Source organism: Anabrus simplex, chromosome 1 (assembly GCF_040414725.1).
Source record: "Anabrus simplex isolate iqAnaSimp1 chromosome 1, ASM4041472v1, whole genome shotgun sequence".
NCBI classification, from domain to species: Eukaryota; Metazoa; Arthropoda; class Insecta; order Orthoptera; family Tettigoniidae; genus Anabrus; species Anabrus simplex.
In genome coordinates, this window is record NC_090265.1 from 79,734,334 (window position 1) to 79,753,945 (window position 19,612).

The window sequence follows — 19,612 nt, forward strand, 5'->3', positions numbered from 1 at the left end:
TACTAGACTATTAATTGGTTAAGTTATTAAGGTGTGTCACAGAATTAATATAGGAATTTTCTGCGTTACCTAGTTGTACATTTTTACACAGATATACAGAAACATTTCATATGGCTCTTTCCCATGCATAGGAGGAGGTGAAAGCGTGAAGTGGAAGCTCACAAATCATTCTCTACTTGTTTGAATTGCTGACTCTAGAGGTTTTCCAGGAAATATGTGAATTATGTTATGAAAGCAAGCAGAGAATGAGGCATGGTTGCGTGCTAGAGCAGTATAATATAGTGTCGACCGAAAGTGGCGGGGGACACAAATCACTTTGTTTATTCAAAGTTAGTGGTTTGCTACTGTATATCATGCGCTTCTGACCGGCAAAAATGGGGAAGTAGAAAGGACAATATTCACGAGTAAACAAATTTCAACCACTGGCGTGTGCAACTCACTTCATTCGCTGAAATGCTACAAGTTGTTTCAATAACTACGACGACCGTTCTAGGGGCATTAGTAGAACAACTAATAGTGATTACGGGCTTATTGTTTTATAATTTTAGTTTTATATTTCTGGCTCTGTAAATAACTTAAGAAATCCTCCCCTATAAGGAATTAGAGAAAGAAGATGACCAATTTAAGTCAATCACATGTAGTAGATATTCGATTATTTTACGACTGGACTGTGAAATTGAAGTGGGTAACATTACAGCGTAGACTAATAATAATAATGTTATTTGCTTCACGTCCCAGTTACTACTTTTTAAGGTCTTCGGAGACGCCGAGGTGCCGGAATTTAGTCCCGCAGGAGTTCTTTTAAGTGCCAGTAAATCTACCGACACGGGGCTGTCGTATTTGACCATCTTCAAATACCACCGGACTGAGCCAGGATCGAACCTGCCAAGTTGGGGTTAGAAGGCCAGAGCCTTAACCGTCTGAGCCACTCAGCCCGGCATAGCGTAGACTTACGTTCCTCGAAAACCAGTACATGGAAAGAAAAGTGTTAAGACACTTTTAGTGTTTGGGTTGAACGCGTAAATTGCGGAGAGTATTTAACATACGAGTATGTTGATTACTATTTGACATATAAAATAGGAGGCTGTGTGTCTGTCTGTTAGGTCATCAGCCCAGAGGCTGGTTGGATCCTCAAATAGCACCACCAAAGGTTATGCTGTTATAAGGAAACCCCAAAAACCAATGGCAGCACCAAAATGAGGCGTACTAAGCAAGATGAGGAGTGAGGTAGTTTGCCATTGCTTTCCTCAATGGGTCAGAAAGTACTATTGCAGCACGACTGACAATAGGATGCTACCTGTTGAAAAATAAAATTGAAAATTGAAACATAGTTTTAATGAAATTGCGCTTCAAAGTAAGGAAACATTTCTGCTAAATGTGTGACGTCACACGCCTACTCTGGCGCTGTGTTGACTCGCGCGCATAGTTGGAGGATAGATGTTGTTGTGAATACATCGTGGTCAGTCGTATAGAATAACAAATTTAATAACGGAAAGAAAGATTGACGTCTTAAATTATCCATTTTATTTCTCATATCACAGACCCATAGTACACCGAGTTATTACCCACATTCCAAGAGTACCACGTTCTATGTAGTAAGATTTATTGCCCTAGTAACATCTGTAGTTTTGTGTCTAATAATAAGTATACGAACCCTTAAAACCCTGATGCCGTTACAACAGTGACAGCTTACAGCCTACCGCCATTGTTTATTTTTTTACAATGTTAATTACGTCGCACCGACACAGATATGTCTTATGGCGACAATATGACAGGAAAGGTCGAAGAGCGGCAAGGAAGCGGCCTTGGCCTTAATTAAGGTACAACTACAGCATTTGCCTGGTGTGAAAATTTGAAACAACGGAAAACCATATTCAGTGATGTTGACAGTGAGGTTCGAATCCACTATCTCCCAGACGCAAGGTCACAGCTGCGCGTCCCTAACCGCACGGCCAACTCGCCCGGTTAAGTGGGTAACACAGCCCAAAAACACATATTACACTGGGGAACAATGATTTTTTTAGTCGTGCCTCCTGGATATATTTCGAACTGATTCTGGTTATTCCTGTACCACTGATTAGGGAAATACTGTTCATTTCTGCCTAGAAACCAATCAATCAATCACTACTCATCTGCATTTAGGGGAGTCACCCAGGTGGCAGATTACCTATCTGATGTTTTCCTAGCCTTTTCTTAAAATGATTTCAAAGAAATTGGAAATTTATTGAACATTTTCCTTGGCAAGTTATTCCAATCCCTAGCTCCCCTTCCTATTAACGAATATTTTCTCCAATTTGTCCTCTTGAATTCCGACTTTATCTTCGTATTGTGATATTTCCTACTTTTAAAGACGCCACTCAAATTTATTTGTCCACTAAAGTCATTCCACGCCATCTCTCCGCTGACAGTTCGGAACATACCACTTAGTCGAGCAGCTCGTCTTCTTTCTCCCAAGTCTTCCCAGCCCAAACTTTGCAACATATTTATAACGCTACTCTTTTTCCGGAAATCACCCAGAATAAATCGAGCTGCTTTCCTATGATTTTTTTCCAGTTCTTGAATCAAGTAATCCTGGTGATGGTCCCATACACTGGAACCGTACTCCATTTGGGGTCTTACCAAAGACTTGTATGTCCTCTCCTTTAAATCCTTTTTACAACCCCTAAATACCCACATAACCATGTGCAGAGATCTGTACCCTTTAATTACAATCCCATTTATGTGATTAGCTCAATGAATATCTGTCCTTATATTACCACTTAGATACTTGTAATAATCCCCAAAATGAACTTTCACCCCTTCAACGCAGTAATTAAAACTGAGAGGACTTTTGCTATTTGTGAAACTCACAACTTGACTTTTAGTTTCCGGAATATTGTTACCGTTATTGACTATAATTCTTCTACTTTGTTCCCGGTGCACAGTAAACTTTTCATTTTGTTGCTGTTCTGTGTTATCTGTGTTTGCAGGATGTTGTTTATATGTTCAGACACGTTTTGTATCTGTTACGAGCATTGACATGCCTTCATCACGAAAATCCTGAAGATTTTTGTTACATTTCCTGGAAGTACATGTTCCCTCAGCAGAGAGGAGCTATGGTGGACTTTTTGAATCGAGTTAGTTTGTCTATTTCACAGACGAACTGAGCGACCAAAATAAGCCTTGTACAGCACATGTCAGGTGCGATACGTGTTGATAATGAGAAAAGGAAAAGCATGAAATTTGATATTCATATGGTATTTGGGAACAAAGCAAATACAGTGATGACTGTTACTTTTGTTTGGTGAATATGAAAGACATCACTGGAAAGAACTGGACAGGGAGAGTATCATGTGGAGGTGGAGAATCTAATTCACTTAGAAGAACCGATTCATTTGAAACGATTCACCGAATTGATTCGTTCATTTGATTCGTTCATTCGATTACCACGTAACTAAGAGCCGAAAGCGAAACCATGGACTCAGATGAACCATTCCGTTATGTTCTTTAGAACTGCTACTGCTTTACAAGTTTACAAGAAGTGAAATGGTGAAGTAACAAGTGTCATATCCTTTTTAGAGGTTAGAGTCGAAAAATGCTACACCACGCTCCGACTTACCCTTTCCGAACTTAAATAGGTTAGGAACTGCCGATGCTTAACAGTGATTTTAAGAAAGTAATGTACATTCTCCAAAGCTACCATTTGAAACTATACAACAATCGAATTTGACATTTATAGTAGATATGAACATTTTTGTGGCAATTCGAAGGTGATTATTGACAGCAGCTCACCATCAGTTATTTACTTTTAACTCTTTTTTAGTGAAGAAATATTTTTAAAACATTTGAAACCAAATGTAAACGTGATCACTTGATTGAAATAATCAACCGTGATAAAATAACTGCTACGTTACTGTTTTTTGAAATTCGATTGTTTTTAACAACATTATGTACGATTTTCATTATGTTCACAAGCTAGTTACTAGATAGCAACTTTAGCCGGTCACTCACTGCCGCTCATAAGACACTGCGTTATCGAAGTGAATCATCTGACTGTTTTTTTAAAAAATATACAATTTTCTTTACGTCACACGACAGAGATAGGTCTCATGGCGACGGTGAGAAAGGAAAGGTGAGTAGGAAGGAAGCAGGGCTGCCGACAGTGGAGTTAAAACCCACTATCTCCCGAGTTTAAGCTGACACCTACATGAATCAAACCGCTCAGCCACTCGCCCTGTGACTTGTCTTTTCTTTAGTACGGTTTGCCCCTTAATATACTGCCGCTCATCAGAGTAACCGTAGAAACCAGAAAGGCGAACGCCAAAGGGGGAAGTATAGATCAATTTACAAAAATGTTTAAGAAATAGGTCTAATTGAGATATCGCATTCACAAGAATCTAACACCTGGAGGATTTATGCCTTGCTTTATTTCCTCCCTTCGTCATCATGATGAAAATCCTATAAGTAACGTACCTTAATAGTCTTGTATTGCCTATGTGCTACAAATAAATAATGGTTAGTTATTTTACTTCCACCTGCATAATTATGCACTTCATGACAAGACAAGATTTAAAAAATCACTTATATCGGTTCTTAGTAAGGGCTGAGAACGAGAACGGGGAGGCTTCCATGTTCCACACGTTATTTCACAGTAGTTCACGAGAACCAGAACGGTAACGGGAACCTTGATGTAAACTTAACCTAACATTTCGCAACGAGCTGGAAGTTGAGTGTACATTACAGTTCCGTAAATTGTGCGACTTGAAACGACGTGATTATTCCTTATTTAAAAAAAAAAAAAATTCCTGAAAGGTTAGGTTAGGAGTATTTGACTTGTGAACCGGACTTTTAGTTCAGGTTGAATAAAACATAACATAACAGAGTTGTTCTTCACAACTTGTCATTGATTCAAAAATGGTGGATACCCGATTTGGCGATATGAATCAGAACGAGCGAGGAACCAGGCAAAGAATTGCGGCTGCCATCTCTCGATTCAGCTTTCGATTCACAAACGAGTCGATTCATTTCGTACACTGAATAATGATTCAATCGTTCAGTGCAATGATTCGTTCATTATGAATCAATCGTTAAGAATCTCCCTATCTCTAGTTTCATGTCTTCGGGAGTTAGTTTCGGCTGTAGTTCGCATTGCTTTCAGCCATGAAGCAGAATCAAACGAACTAAGCCATTTAGTGTATTATTACAAGGTCATATCAGTCAATCATCTAGACTGCCGCCCTTGCAACTTCCGAAAGGCTACTTCCTCCCTTTCGATAAAACATTCTTTAGTCTGGTCTCTCGACAGATACCCATCCGATATGGTTGAACCTACCACTCGGTTTTCTGCTTCACTGGGATGCACCTCCCCCTCCCGCAACGCGGTAAGGTCACGTGTTTTTGCAGGGGAGGTAATAATAATAATAATAATAATAATAATAATAATAATAATAATACCTAGCGAGTTGGCCGTGCTGTTAAAGGCGTGCAGCTCTGAGCTTGTATTCAGCAGATAGTGGGTTCAAACACCACTGTCGGCAGCCCTGAATATGTTTTATTTGTGGTTTACCATTTTCACACCAAGTAAATACTTGGGCTGTACCTTATTTAAGGCCATGGCCGCTTTCTTCCACTCTTAGCCGTTTTCTATCCTATCGTCACCATAAAACCTATCTGTGTCGGTGCAACGTAAGGAAACTAGTAAACTAGTAAAAAAGGTAATGAATTGAATGAATTGATTCTTAATCCTCTTTTTACTTTATATTTTCACTCCTGCGCATACTTTTCTCTATTTTGGGTTTCGGAACATCACGCGCATCCTGCAACTATTATTTATTTATTTAGGGTCAGCAAAAGCATAACACCGAATTACAAAGATCCGTAATATGTACAACAGTTATTAATCTACAATAAAAATATGCAGATATACTAGCCTACTTCTGCGCTGCGTTACTTGATCAAGCGGTCAGTGAATAGTCACGTGACTGGAGTTGGGAAGGGGAGCTCTTCCATTCGCACAATATTAGAAATATTACAAATTTTTCTATCAAATAAACCCGCTGTCAGCCTCTAACAAGTAAGAATACAGCTGCCGTAAAAGCTATTGACGTTGGCTAGAAAATGGTGCCAGGATACTTTTTCTGCATAGAACTGAAAGTCGACTGTAGATAAGATGGGTAATTCTTCCACTAAGCCACTCAATTCCTTCCCCTCTCTGCTGAGTACAGAGTACTGTAATCGAAATGAAATATATAAAAGTATTATTCTTTCCCTCATAATAAAAATCCACAGTTCTAGTCCTTCAGGCAAGCAACTCAATATCCAAAACATCCTAGGGATATCGATGGCTTTCTTTAAAAACCTCGTAAGTCCGAATACTCTTCCTATCCATTATATTCCTTAAGACTGGTCACGCCTCCCAGTCTCATATTTATATGCAATCCAAAAGAATAATTTTCGTTATGATCATTTTCCTTTGCCATTTTGTAAGGGAAAATGAACCTTAAATACATTATACTGTAGGAGTGTGTAAATTTGCCGTGCAATCAACATCCCTACAATACGGTACGGTAAGGTCCATTTTCCTTTAGACATAGCAAAGGAAAATGAACACAGCGAAAATTATTCTGATGGACTGCATACAAATACATGACCGGGAGGCGTGACCAGTCTTAAGGAATATAATGGGTGGGAAGAACATTTGGACATACGAGGTTTTAAAAGAAAGCCATCGATATGAGCTATAAATTTAAGGTAAATAAAATACAATAAAAATGAGAGTATTTTCTGTATTTATTCCCAAATATTACAATCCTTTTCTTAATCGTTTGCCTTTTTCTATCACTACGAGCGCTAAGGTAAGTCAATGCATTGTTTCACTTAAGCACCACTACGAGCGCTAATGTGAGTCAATACAGGGTTTCACTTAAGCCGTTATAACTATATTAGGTGTAGACAGTTTTCAAGATATCAAAACACTCCTGAAGGTGTTGAACTAAGGAATATATTACAGAATGAATTATGTAAATACGTCAATTTGGCTAGGATTTGAATCAAAAAGAAATAAGTGATGTTAGGCTGTTTAGGCCTTCAACTTTATTCACAACCGAAGAAATTGCTTAATTTTACATTTTTCGTAGTTTGGATACCCCTATTTTCTCTAATAAGGAATGTTTTCAACATTAAAAAATGCCATACGATATTCACTACGTGGAAATGCGAAGATGGACCCAAAAATAATCGGCCACGACACTTAAAACGTGCCTAATTTATTTTTTTCGAGTTATAAACATTAGTTACTTTCAGAGTACCCTCCATTTACACTTATAAATTCGTTCAAATGGTTTTTCCACTGCACGAAACACCTTTGGTACTCGTCCTTTCGGATGCCTTGCAGCATGATCTTCGATTCTCTCTCTACCTCCGGAATGTCTGCAAAACGTCTCCCTTTCAGCTTCCTTTTCCTCCGGGGAATCAAAAAGATATTACAAGGTATCAGACCTGGTGAATAGAGAGGGCCAGGAAGCGGTTTCAAGCAGTTCTCACCAAGAAATGGCTGTGTGAGCTGGAGCAATGTCATGGTGGAAGAGCCAGTCCCCACTCTGCCACAAATCGGTTCATTTCACCCGAACACTCTCGCGCAACCGCCTTAAAACACTGAGGTAAAATAGATGGTTCTCTGTTCACAAAATCACAAAAATCGAAGTGGTCTAAATACACATCGCACGAAAACTGTCACAGGGGCTCGTTACAACCGTCTCAAGCCATGCTGGTTGGCATACTGACTCATGAGGGGTTACTTAACACCCACTTTGACAGAGATGCCGGAACTACAAGAGCGGCGCGCAGCGAATTACATCCGGTTAATTTTGGGTGTCCCCTCGTACATGTGCAGTACCAGCCGAATCTAAACCACACGGTAGCATCTGACGTAAAATTGTACAGTGCGTGGTTTTAACATGGAAGTGGTTTTGGGCTGAGGGTCTATCCGGAATTAGAATCATCCTTCCCGACACCATCGTAACCATGGCAACCCGTATTCCTCATCTACGTATACTGGGTCAGTAGCGGCATCTATACGTTGCTGAAAGAAAGCAAGCTCTTAGCTTGTTTCCAGACAATAACGAATTTCTATATGAGTCGCTTCTCGCAAAGCACTACAGAAATCGATCAGTTTGTTGTACAAATACGACGAACAAGCCGAAGAGCTTCCATTCGGAAATCGATCACGCCACTCCATTTATGAGAGCTACGAGTGAAATTCGTAGACGAGACAGGAGCGGAATGAAGCCTGAGCATGTTCTCTATATGGCGATATAGATTATGCGTATCCGTTTGACCAAAGATATGGTCGCCACGTTCAAAATCACCGGCGATACAGCAAACCTTACACTCGTTGACTGAGTGTATGTAGGGTGAACTGAGAGGAATCTCTCGTACCTCATACCGATTCCCAACATTATACAGTATTGGGTGCAGCGGAAGAAGGACGTGTTTGCGATGATCCATCAACTAGGTGAACCAAATAGGTAATTAACTTTGATCATAGAATTGTGGATATGAACACATTCCCTCGTCTTCCACCCCCGAAATCATATCCAAGAATCTATCGTCGTTGCCGGGACAAAACCTCCTATGTGATAATATTTTTGGAGATATACTGACCCGCAGCACATACATTATGAAGAGCCTTGATATTATGCACACAATATTGCACCTTAGATAACAGAACCTTACCGGCCAAAGTCGTAAGCTAAAATATTTCACATTGGAGGTTTTGTCCCGGCAGCGACGCTGCTTTTCCATGTATCGGAGAAAAAGTACGAGTGCGAAGTTTTTAACGGAGACCTACGTTCCTCGCCAACGCGCACATGGAAATACAAATTTTAAGACGCTTTTAGTGTTTGGATAGAACGTGTATATCGCCGAGAATATTTAACTTACAATTATGTTTAATGCCTTAATTGACAGATAATAATGAGGACGTTACCCGTTGCAAGAAAATGAAAATCTGAATTGCAGTTTTTATGAAATAGTACATAAAAGTAAGGCAAAATTTGTGTTAAATATGTGACGTCTCACGCATACTCTGTTACAAGATGGCGTTGTGTTGACTCGAGCACTCAGTTGGGGGTTAGCTGTCGTTGCGAATACATCGTACTCGGTATATAGAATATATAATTTAATAATGAAAAACAAAGATTTGATTAGGATTCCGCAAAAACTTGCAAAACTAAGAGCTGAAAGGAGAAAAGTGAATGATGAAAGAATAAAATAAATGAAACAAAAAGGAGCAAAATAGGCGTTACTGTGAGAAACTGAAACAGCGAAAACAATTTCATAAGTCTACGAAACCCTCGAAACCCCGTGGCCAAATTATTTTCTTTCCGATTTAACTACTTTCAAATGTCGCTTCTATGTGCTACCATTTGATATCACACTCAGTTTCACTATTCAGCAGCTAGTTAACTAGGCCGTACTCCATTTTACAGTATTATTCTATAGTAATTTAATGATTTTACGTTATCAAATCGAAATAATTATCGTAGGTCCGACTCGTTGGCTGAATGGTCAGCGAACTGGTCATCGGTTCATAAGGTCCCGAGTTCGATTCCCGGTCGGGTCGGGAATTTTAATCGGTTCTGATTAATTATCCTGGCTCGGGAACTGGGTGTAGGTATCCATCCCAACATTCTCCTCATCATATTCAGACAATATACCACAGAAACATGCAATAGTTATCTCCATATAGAGCTGGCATAAGGAAGGGCATCCGGCCGTAAAACGGGATAGAATCCCGACGCAGCTCACACTCTCGACCCCACAGGTGTAGAGAGAGGTAGGAAGGAAAGAAGAATAAGAATAAATCGAAATAATTAGGTGTATACATTCATAGCTTATTAAACCTTGAGAATCACTATCCTTTTCATTTTCCATGTCTGTGCCAGACTGTTATCATATATAGGCAATTAAGAAGCTAACTATTCCTAAAGCAGATGTCACACATTAGTGTACACCCTATACATGACAGTAAGCTGCCTGTGATAGAACAGCCCACATTCAACACAGGATCATTTACAACGTGGCTGGTTCAACAAGCATGCAGTTAGATATAGGAGAGCAAATACAGCGGCAATCGGTGAAATGTCAGCTGCACACACACTGAATGATCACTGCTCGATCAGGCTCAGTTCTATTGTCACTGATGTGAACATTAGCGTTGTGGTACCAGTATACAGTTCACGTACGCTGGGCAGATCACATATACTGGAAGAGTCTAGACAACGAATAATGTCAGCATGTGTTGGTAATATTCAAAAAGAGATCTCTTCAACCTTGGAGTCACATAGTCGATCCTATCAAAAAGTAATTCATAAATGTCAATAGTGGTGGATAGGGAAATTTTACTCAAATAAGGCTGCACTGCAAATTTCATTATACCCAATGTATAACACTAACCCTCTACAACAGTGAAAATTACATTTTAATTAATAAATTACCGATATTGAATATAAATCCGCCTCTGTGGTGCAGTGGTTATTGTGATTAGCTGCCAGCCCCGGAGGCCCGGGTTCGATTCCCGGCTCTGCCACGAAATTTTTAAAGTGTTACAAGAACTGGAACGGGGTCCTTTCAGCGTCGGGAGGTCATCTGAGTAGAGGGGGTTCGATTCCCACCTTAGTCATCCTCGAAGTAGTTTTCCGTGTTTCTCCATTTCTCCTCCAGGAAAGTGACGAGATGGTAACTAAATTAAGAGCCCTTGTTCAGCATAGCAGGTAAGGTCTGTTCCACCTTCCCAGTTGTATTCCCGACCTAAAGTCTCGCGCTCCAGGACACTGGCGTTGAGGGTGTAGAGGCGAGATTCGTCGCTGAGTCCGAGGGAAAATCCAACCCTGGACGGTAAACGGACTAAGAAAGAAATAAAGAAAGAAAGAATGAAAGACATAATTTAAGTACGGAACCAATTATTGAGCCAATCATTTTTTTTTTTTTGCTTCTGACGTTGATATTTGTGTTTGATTATGATTTCAGTTTGTAAGATAATGCGCTGTAATTTTAAATTGGAAATAATGATAACAATTTATTATAACGGTTTTTTCTTTGAAATATCGGTAATAATATTTCACTGAATCATTGATTTTTTTTGCATAAAGTTCAGAAATATGGAATTGTCTCTCTGTCATTCTCAGAATATTCCCACTCTATTCAGCGTAGAATAATTCCTCTATTGCTGAGCAATATTCATGGGACTGTTAAAACTCTTTTTTGAATTTTTTAACGGAGTGAACGCTTTTGAACAGGAATCACCGAGATCTGTATCTAACATTATTTCATTACTTTTCTCAAAGTCGGGGTAATCAAGGAATTATTGCCTCTGGAGCAAAATATATTTCAGTTTAAAGACGTTATCTACACAAGAAAGGATGAGATTCGATACCTTCAACAAATGATTTTTCGTTGTTCCAGTGACATAGAAAAATGAAAATCTTCAGCTTATTTCCAGTTATTTGACCGGCTCAGGAAAGGAATGAATAAAAACCCCATCTAGCGGCGAGGATAGAAATTGTGCCGGCTGCCGAAGCCTGTCGCACTCCTCTGGAGCAATGATTAATGACTTACAGATGAAATGAATTGATATTGGAGAGTGTTGCTGGCATGAAAGACGACAGGGAAAATCGGAGTACCCGGAGAAAAAACTGTCCCGTATCCTCTTTGTCCAGCACAAACCGGGATTTGAACCACGGAAGCCAGCGGTGAGAGGCCGCCGCGCTGCCGTCTGAGCAACGGAGGCACTTTATTAAACACAGGGTCACCAAATAATTCTCCAGGACACATCCAAATCTGTAAATATAATCCGTGTGTGCATTACAAGACGCAATAGCTCCTGCCGCAAATAACAATGGTTCATTCATATGTATTGCTGCTCTTTAAATGACGGCGATATATATTCCTGACTCTTTCACAGTTCGTACTATCGAAGTACCGGGAGAAAATTACGTCAGCAGGATCTGAGAAAGCAATCGTAATAGAGAGATTCACATTGATTTAATGCTGGGGCCAAAATATTCTATCATTAGAAAGGTGATTATAGTTGTATGGGTACCTCACTCTATTTACAGTATATTTAGGAACTGAAAGAGTGTTGTATACGTATTAAGTATTTCTAACCGTTGAGATAATCTCACGTTCTTGATCGTTAACGAGCAGACAATATGAAGTGTAAACACTAATAAATAAAAGCTTGTCCAGTTACCTGCTCCATTGCGGTACCGGGAATCATCCGGACATATTTAGATGGCTTTCTTTTGAAATCTCGTGTGTTCCAATGCTCTTCCCACACATTCTATTCTTTAAGACGGTTCACGCCTCCGAGCCACATAATGATACGCAGTCCATCTTTATTAATTTTCCACCCATTCAATTAATTTGAAATATCATCACATGTTAACCAATATAATTCATTACATGAACAAGGGATAAAAGAAAAAAATCGTAGATAAAAATAATAAAAACCAACAATATTTTCTATTTTAATAATCCAGTAAAAAGTTGGAAAATTTCTGCCAATTAAACTTATTTTCACTAGCCCCTCACTACTCTTTTTATTTTACTTAGTTTATTTCTGTATTTTCTGAGCTATAGTAGTCAGCTGCATGTTCTGGCTGCGGTTATCGTCTCCCTTATTCCCTTTTCCTCGGAACACAAAGATATGGGGCGGTAGGAGGAGCAAGAAGCAGTGGTAGCTGGAGTGTGACGGAGGGGCAGAGAACGTACTTGTCTTAGACATTACTACACTTCCACATTCTCCTTGATGTCTAGTGATTTATTTGTGTGCAAAACCATAACACAGTTTGTTCAACCTGAACCAGAGGGAGTTACTTTACTCTGGAGAACATCTTAAATGACACGGCAAGTTAGGTAAGGCTTAGTATTTGAATCATTCGAGATAACCACCCTCAAACATCATTATAGATCGTCCCTGTTCTGCCAAAACGGCGAATGTTACAATGCTCTTCCTATCCATTATTTCCCTTAACACTGGTGATGCCTTCCAGCCACATATTGATATCCGGTCCATCAGAACAATTTCCGTTGAGTTCATTTTCCTATGTGCGTGTGTAAAGGAAAATGAATCTTACTGTACCATACTGAAGGAATTTATGATTGCATGACATTTACCCACTCCTAGAGTGTGATGTATTTAAGGTTCATTTCTCTACACACACGCGCATAGGAAAATGAACTCAACGAAAATTGTTCTGATGGACCGCATATCAATATGTGGCTGGAAGGCGTGACCAGTCTTACGAGAAATAATGAATAGGAAGAGCATTGTAACATTCGCCGTTTAGGCACAACAGGGACGAGATATTTTGTGTGGAGCCGTTAAGCCAGAAAACAGCCAATGTAAAATAATTACCCAGTTACTGGAAAAACTTAAGTTATGTGTGAATTTGTATATGATGATACTAGATTTAGAATGTTAAACTAGAAGCATTTCTTGTAATATTCTCTTTCCATTAAATTGATTGTTATATTTTGTTGTTGTTATTGTTGGGTCATTATGTTTTAACTTTACTTTATTATCACACTACTGTACGTGATCATTTTCATCGGGATATTTTCCAGTTGCGATGTATATGTTAATGAGAATAATGAAAATCTTCAGCCTGTTTCCAGTTATTTCACCGGCTCAGGAATGGAATGAATAAAAAACCCATCTAGCTGCGAGGATAGAAATTATGCCGGCTACCGAAGCCTGTCGCACTCCTCTGGGGCAATGATTAATGAATGATTATTGAAGTGAAATGATACTGGAGATTGTTGTTGGAATGAAAGATGACAAGGAAAAGCGGAGTACCCGGTGAAAAACCTGTCCCGCCTCCACTTTGTCCAGCAAAATTCTCACAAGGAGTGACCGGGATTTGAACCACGTAACCCAGCGGTGAGAGGCAGGTGGAGGATATAATAATAATAATAATAATAATAATAATAATAATAATAATAATAATAATAATAATAATAATAATAATAATACCTTGTATTTAAATAATATTCACACCTGTAACATTTTGTACAGAGCTATGTTTACGTGTAGAAAGCTTTCTATACGCAAAGTCATGACTTATGTTAATTAATATTGGGATAAGTATTCATGTCACCAACAAGATGAAGAAGCAACTAGGATGAAACATTTAGTTTGTTTTGTTTTTATAAAGAAATACAACATTTTCTTAATTACAGTATGTTCTTTACTGCCATTCCTACACGTTTCCTCTTTCACATATGTTAAATTCCATTTCCTTAATTGACGTATAGAAATAACGGTATTGAGGAGGTAAGTGTACATATTGTCGTTGCCGGGACAAACAATCCTATGTGATAATATATTTGGAGATATATTGACCCGCAGAACACACATTATGAAGAGCGAGAATGCCTTGAAATATTCACACGATATTACACCTTAGATGACAGAACCTTACCGGCCAAAGTTCTAAGCTAAAATATTTCACATAGGAGGTTTTGTCCCATCTGCGACGATATATTTGTTTTACATTAAGATGTAATGTGTTATTAACACAATCATTCTTATCCTAGAGAGATCATATGTATCATATATGGTTCGTCATGTGTTTTATCTTTTCCTGGCACAGACAATTAGTGTAACGTGTGGTGACCTTTTGTATCATACATGCAACATTCTGCATTTTATGTTTGTAATTGTGTCTTATTCTATTGCAAGGTATAGGTGATGACACGGTATAAATGCGAAAACTTGGTATAGTCCCGAACGTATCATATGTGATACAACCAAGAAATAACCGTAGAACCCCCTCTCCAAAATATTTGAAAAATACCATGTTTATAGTAATGTCGCATTTTGTCCCTTAAGATCAAACTGAACAGAAAACAAAATATGAAGTTAATGTCAAAATCTCCCTCCACAAAATCCCAAAAAGCCCCCATGGCAAAAAATATTATTTTTGCAGTTTTACCATACTTTGTTATCTAAGAGCCCATTAAAAAACAAAAAGTTTTAAAATATCAAAAGTTGGCCTTCGACATTTGGAGCTTAATGCGCAATTCGTGTATTTGACGTGAAATATGCTATCATGTTTTGTACTGTAGTTACGGATGGTATGCACTACTTGTACTAAAAAGACTGTTAGAAACTGAGTTACTATCTTCTGTCAAGAAAGAGAAGAAAGAATTTGCTATCGATTGGTCTAAAAAATTAGTTTTATAGTTACCTTAGTGTTAACATCTGTAGACATAATGTTTGAAATCAACATAAAACTGCCACCATGACTTACTTCTTAGAGAAACTACGAACCTCGTAGAAAAGCATCATTTCTACGAAAGGTAAGGGTGATTTTTTCCACAGAATACATTTTGTCTAAATCCATTTCTCTCTGTTCTAAAAAGATATATTATGGGAGTAATATTGTGTCATGTTGGACGACACGCTTCTAACAATTACACCAATACAGAACAATGTGCAAGTGATTTTTCATAATTGAAATAATTTACAACTGATTCATTGTCTTGACAAACATGAAATAAGAGAATCGTGTCTAAAGAAAATACAACGAAGTTTTCGTTGGAGCAATAGCGGTCATTAGTTCCGTCAAGTAGCCAGTTCACCTCATTTTCATAAAGACTTGCCACTACGTTTGCTGTCATTACCTGAATATCTTCGGTGATATTTGATTTCAAGGCTTCTATGGCTCGTGGCTTGCTCCGATAACCCCTTTCTTTTAGATATCCGTATGGAAATAATCGGGCGCCGTCAGATCGAGCGAGCTTAGTGATGAAAGTTTCTTCAAAATTTCTTCTTTGCTGTTACGAAGACGAGGAAAATATTATGTTTTTTCTACTCCTGGAAAAGTAGGCGTCAATCGTAGATGTGTGTAGCGTTCATCACAAAAATTCTTTGAATTTCGATTATTTGCCTTTGCACATTGGTTTCGTTTCATTTAAGGTCGTTAGCCTTTTCTGTGTTATATTAACAATGTTGTAATATTTATGAAGAATTATGTTGTAAGTTATTTCAGTACTGGATGAAGAACATACTTCTCATTTCTCCACTACTTGTTGTTTGGTGGAGTAATGTACATACTAAGAAGTTGATTATAAAGTTAAATTTTCGTCATTATCATGCATGAAATTTTACTAGTAACAGTTTGATTGATATCTAATGAAATACATCGTCGATAACACATACCAATTCTGATGTATATCAGGAATAATGAGATTCATTGGTTAGTGCTACATCGACGTCTGGTGACTGCTAAATCCACTGGCTACTTCGACATTTCCTCTGCTCTTTCCACTCAACTACTTTTCGGTAATAATCTGTGGTAAAAATAACTGAAGTTTACCGACATCAGTTCTTGGTGAATTGTGTGCTCTCGCCAAGGACACAGTATGGGATGAGTGATTATTCTCATTTGATCCATTTTGTATGGGATTCAATTTGTATCTATCACTGTTAAAGGAGACTATTTTACGTAGCGCAATGTGCCTGGATTTTTTAACTATAACACCGACAGAGATAGGTCTTATGGCGACGATGGGATATGAAAGGGCTAAGACTCGGAAGGAAGCGACCACGGCCTTAATCAAGCCTCTGGGGCGTGGTGTGAAAGCGGGAAACCACGGCAAAACATCTTCAGTGGCGTTCGAACTCACTATCTTCCGAATGTAAACTGATAAATACGTGACTCATACCACGTGGTCACTTGATCGGTGTTTCTGGAATTGACGTATATTTTGACAAAATTACACTGACTGACAGAGCAAATGCAACACCAAGAAGGAGTGGTCAGAACTTTATGCCAATTGCAGGGTAGACTGACGTCACTGAGGTATGCTCATGATGTGAAATGCGCCGCTGTGCTGCGCACGTAGCGAACGATTAATGGGACACGGCGTTGGCGAATGGCCCACTTCGTACCGTGATTTCTCAGCCGACAGTCATTGTAGAACGTGTTGTCGTGTGCCACAGGACACGTGTATAGCTAAGAATGCCAGGCCGCCGTCAACGGAGGCATTTCCAGCAGACAGACGACTTTACGAGGGGTATGGTGATCGGGCTGAGAAGGGCAGGTTGGTCGCTTCGTCAAATCGCAGCCGATACCCATAGGGATGTGTCCACGGTGCAGTGCCTGTGGCGAAGATGGTTGGCGCAGGGACATGTGGCACGTGCGAGGGGTCCAGGCGCAGCCCGAGTGACGTCAGCACGCGAGGATCGGCGCATCCGCCGCCAAGCGGTGGCAGCCCTGCACGCAACGTCAACCGCCATTCTTCAGCATGTGCAAGACACCCTGGCTGTTCCAATATCGACCAGAACAATTTTCCGTCGATTGGCTGAAGGAGGCCTGCACTCCCGGCGTCCGCTCAGAAGACTACCATTGACTCCACAGCATAGACGTGCACGCCTGGCATGGTGCCGGGCTAGAGCGACTTGGATGAGAGAATGGCGGAACGTCGTGTTCTCCGATGAGTCACGCTTCTGTTCTGTCAGTGATAGTCACCGCAGACGAGTGTGGCGTCGGCGTGGAGAAAGGTCAAATCCGGCAGTAACTGTGGAGCGCCCTACCGCTAGACAACACGGCATCATGCTTTGGGGCGCTATTGCGTATGATTCGACGTCACCTCTAGTGCGTATTCAAGGCACGTTAAATGCCCACCGCTACGTGCAGCATGTGCTGCGGCCGGTGGCACTCCCGTACCTTCAGGGGCTGCCCAATGCTCTGTTTCAGCAGGATAATGCCCGCCCACACACTGCTCGCATCTCCCAACAGGCTCTACGAGGTGTACAGATGCTTCCGTGGCCAGCGTACTCTCCGGATCTCTCACCAATCGAACACGTGTGGGATCTCATTGGACGCCGTTTGCAAACTCTGCCCCAGCCTCGTACGGACGACCAACTGTGGCAAATGGTTGACAGAGAATGGAGAACCATCCCTCAGGACACCATCCGCACTCTGATTGACTCTGTACCTCGACGTGTTTCTGCGTGCATCGCCGCTCGCGGTGGTCCTACATCCTACTGAGTCGATGCCGTGCGCATTGTGTAACCTGCATATCGGTTTGAAATAAACATCAATTATTCGTCCGTGCCGTCTCTGTTTTTTCCCCAACTTTCATCCCTTTCGAATCACTCCTTCTTGGGGTTGCATTTGCTCTGTCAGTCAGTGTATGAAAGTGGTCAGTAGCGGAGTAATGGCTCCTCTAGCAATGAGGGTACACTGTATGTATTGAGGATAGATTTTATAGTACTAGACCGCTTTACTTCAGATGGCATTCACTTGACATATCCGTTGTAATTATACTGCTTTACCATTACTTAAAAGATAGCTAGCGTGTTGCTATTTCTTAATAGATGCAATCCTTTTTCTTCTTTTTACATCTCCCATTGCAAAACCCAGTCGAAAAATGTAGATTCCACGGAAAACTCAGTCTCATTTATGGTTGTAACAATATGGAAGCTGATAAAGTACGGATGGTGCTGAGTAATTACATTCGGAGCATTGTTTTATGAAAGATGCAACTCACAGGTATGGTCGCACTGCAATAGGACTTAAGAGTCCAATGAGGAAGGCAAAGGCAAACTACCTCACTCAACTTCATGCCTTTCTTACGTCTCATTGTGGCATTATTTGTATTATCGATATTATCACGTGGTGCTTTTTGAGGATCCAGCTAGCCTCCGGGATGAGTACTTAACAGGCGAGAGATACTGCTAGGAACATTGTCATGCACTACTACCAGAAAGTTGACTTGTCTGCAGAATGCTGGCTGTTCCCTAGGGAATACCACCAACTGGCAGTCACACTTTACTTCTCCCCCTGTCAGGGAGGCTAACCCGGCTTTCGGATTGATATTTTCCCCTCCAATAATCTGCTTAAAATCAATAATTAATATCCCATGATCAAATCTGCATGAAAAAGAGCACACATCCCTTTATCCAGGATTTGGTATAAGGAGCTATATTCTCCTTCAGCAACAAATCTATTTTAAATCTGATCTATACAGGGTGGTCGGAAATAACGTGAACCGGATATATGAGCGTTACAGAAGGGTAGATTTCACAGAAGACTCAGTATTGGAGGAGAAGATTAAACAAGAGGATGCCTAGGTATGGTTAATATTGTCGGCATTTCATAACTTTTACAAGGATGTCTAGAATCAGAAAGAGACAGAGTCATAACTGAGAACGAAGATACACGGAGAAGAAGATGAGTATTTGACTCGCATAATCCTGCGTTCTGAGTGCTATATGATGCAGTGGTGTATAACGAAATGTACAATTTATTTACGTAAATTTCCAAGTAAGAAGTATTACATTGGTGATACAAAGCTAGAACAGGTCGATAATTTCAAGTATTTAGGTTGTGTGTTCTCCCTGGATGGTAATATATACGTAGTAAGTGAAATTGAATCAAGGTGTAGAAAAGCTAATGCAGTGAGCTCGCAGTTGCGATCAACAGTATTCTGTAAGGAGGAGGTCAGCTCCCAGACGAAACTATCTTTACATCGGTCTGTTTTCAGACCAACTTTGCTTTACGGGAGCGAAAGCTGAGTGGACTCAGGATATCTTATTCATAAGTTAGAAGTAACAGACGTG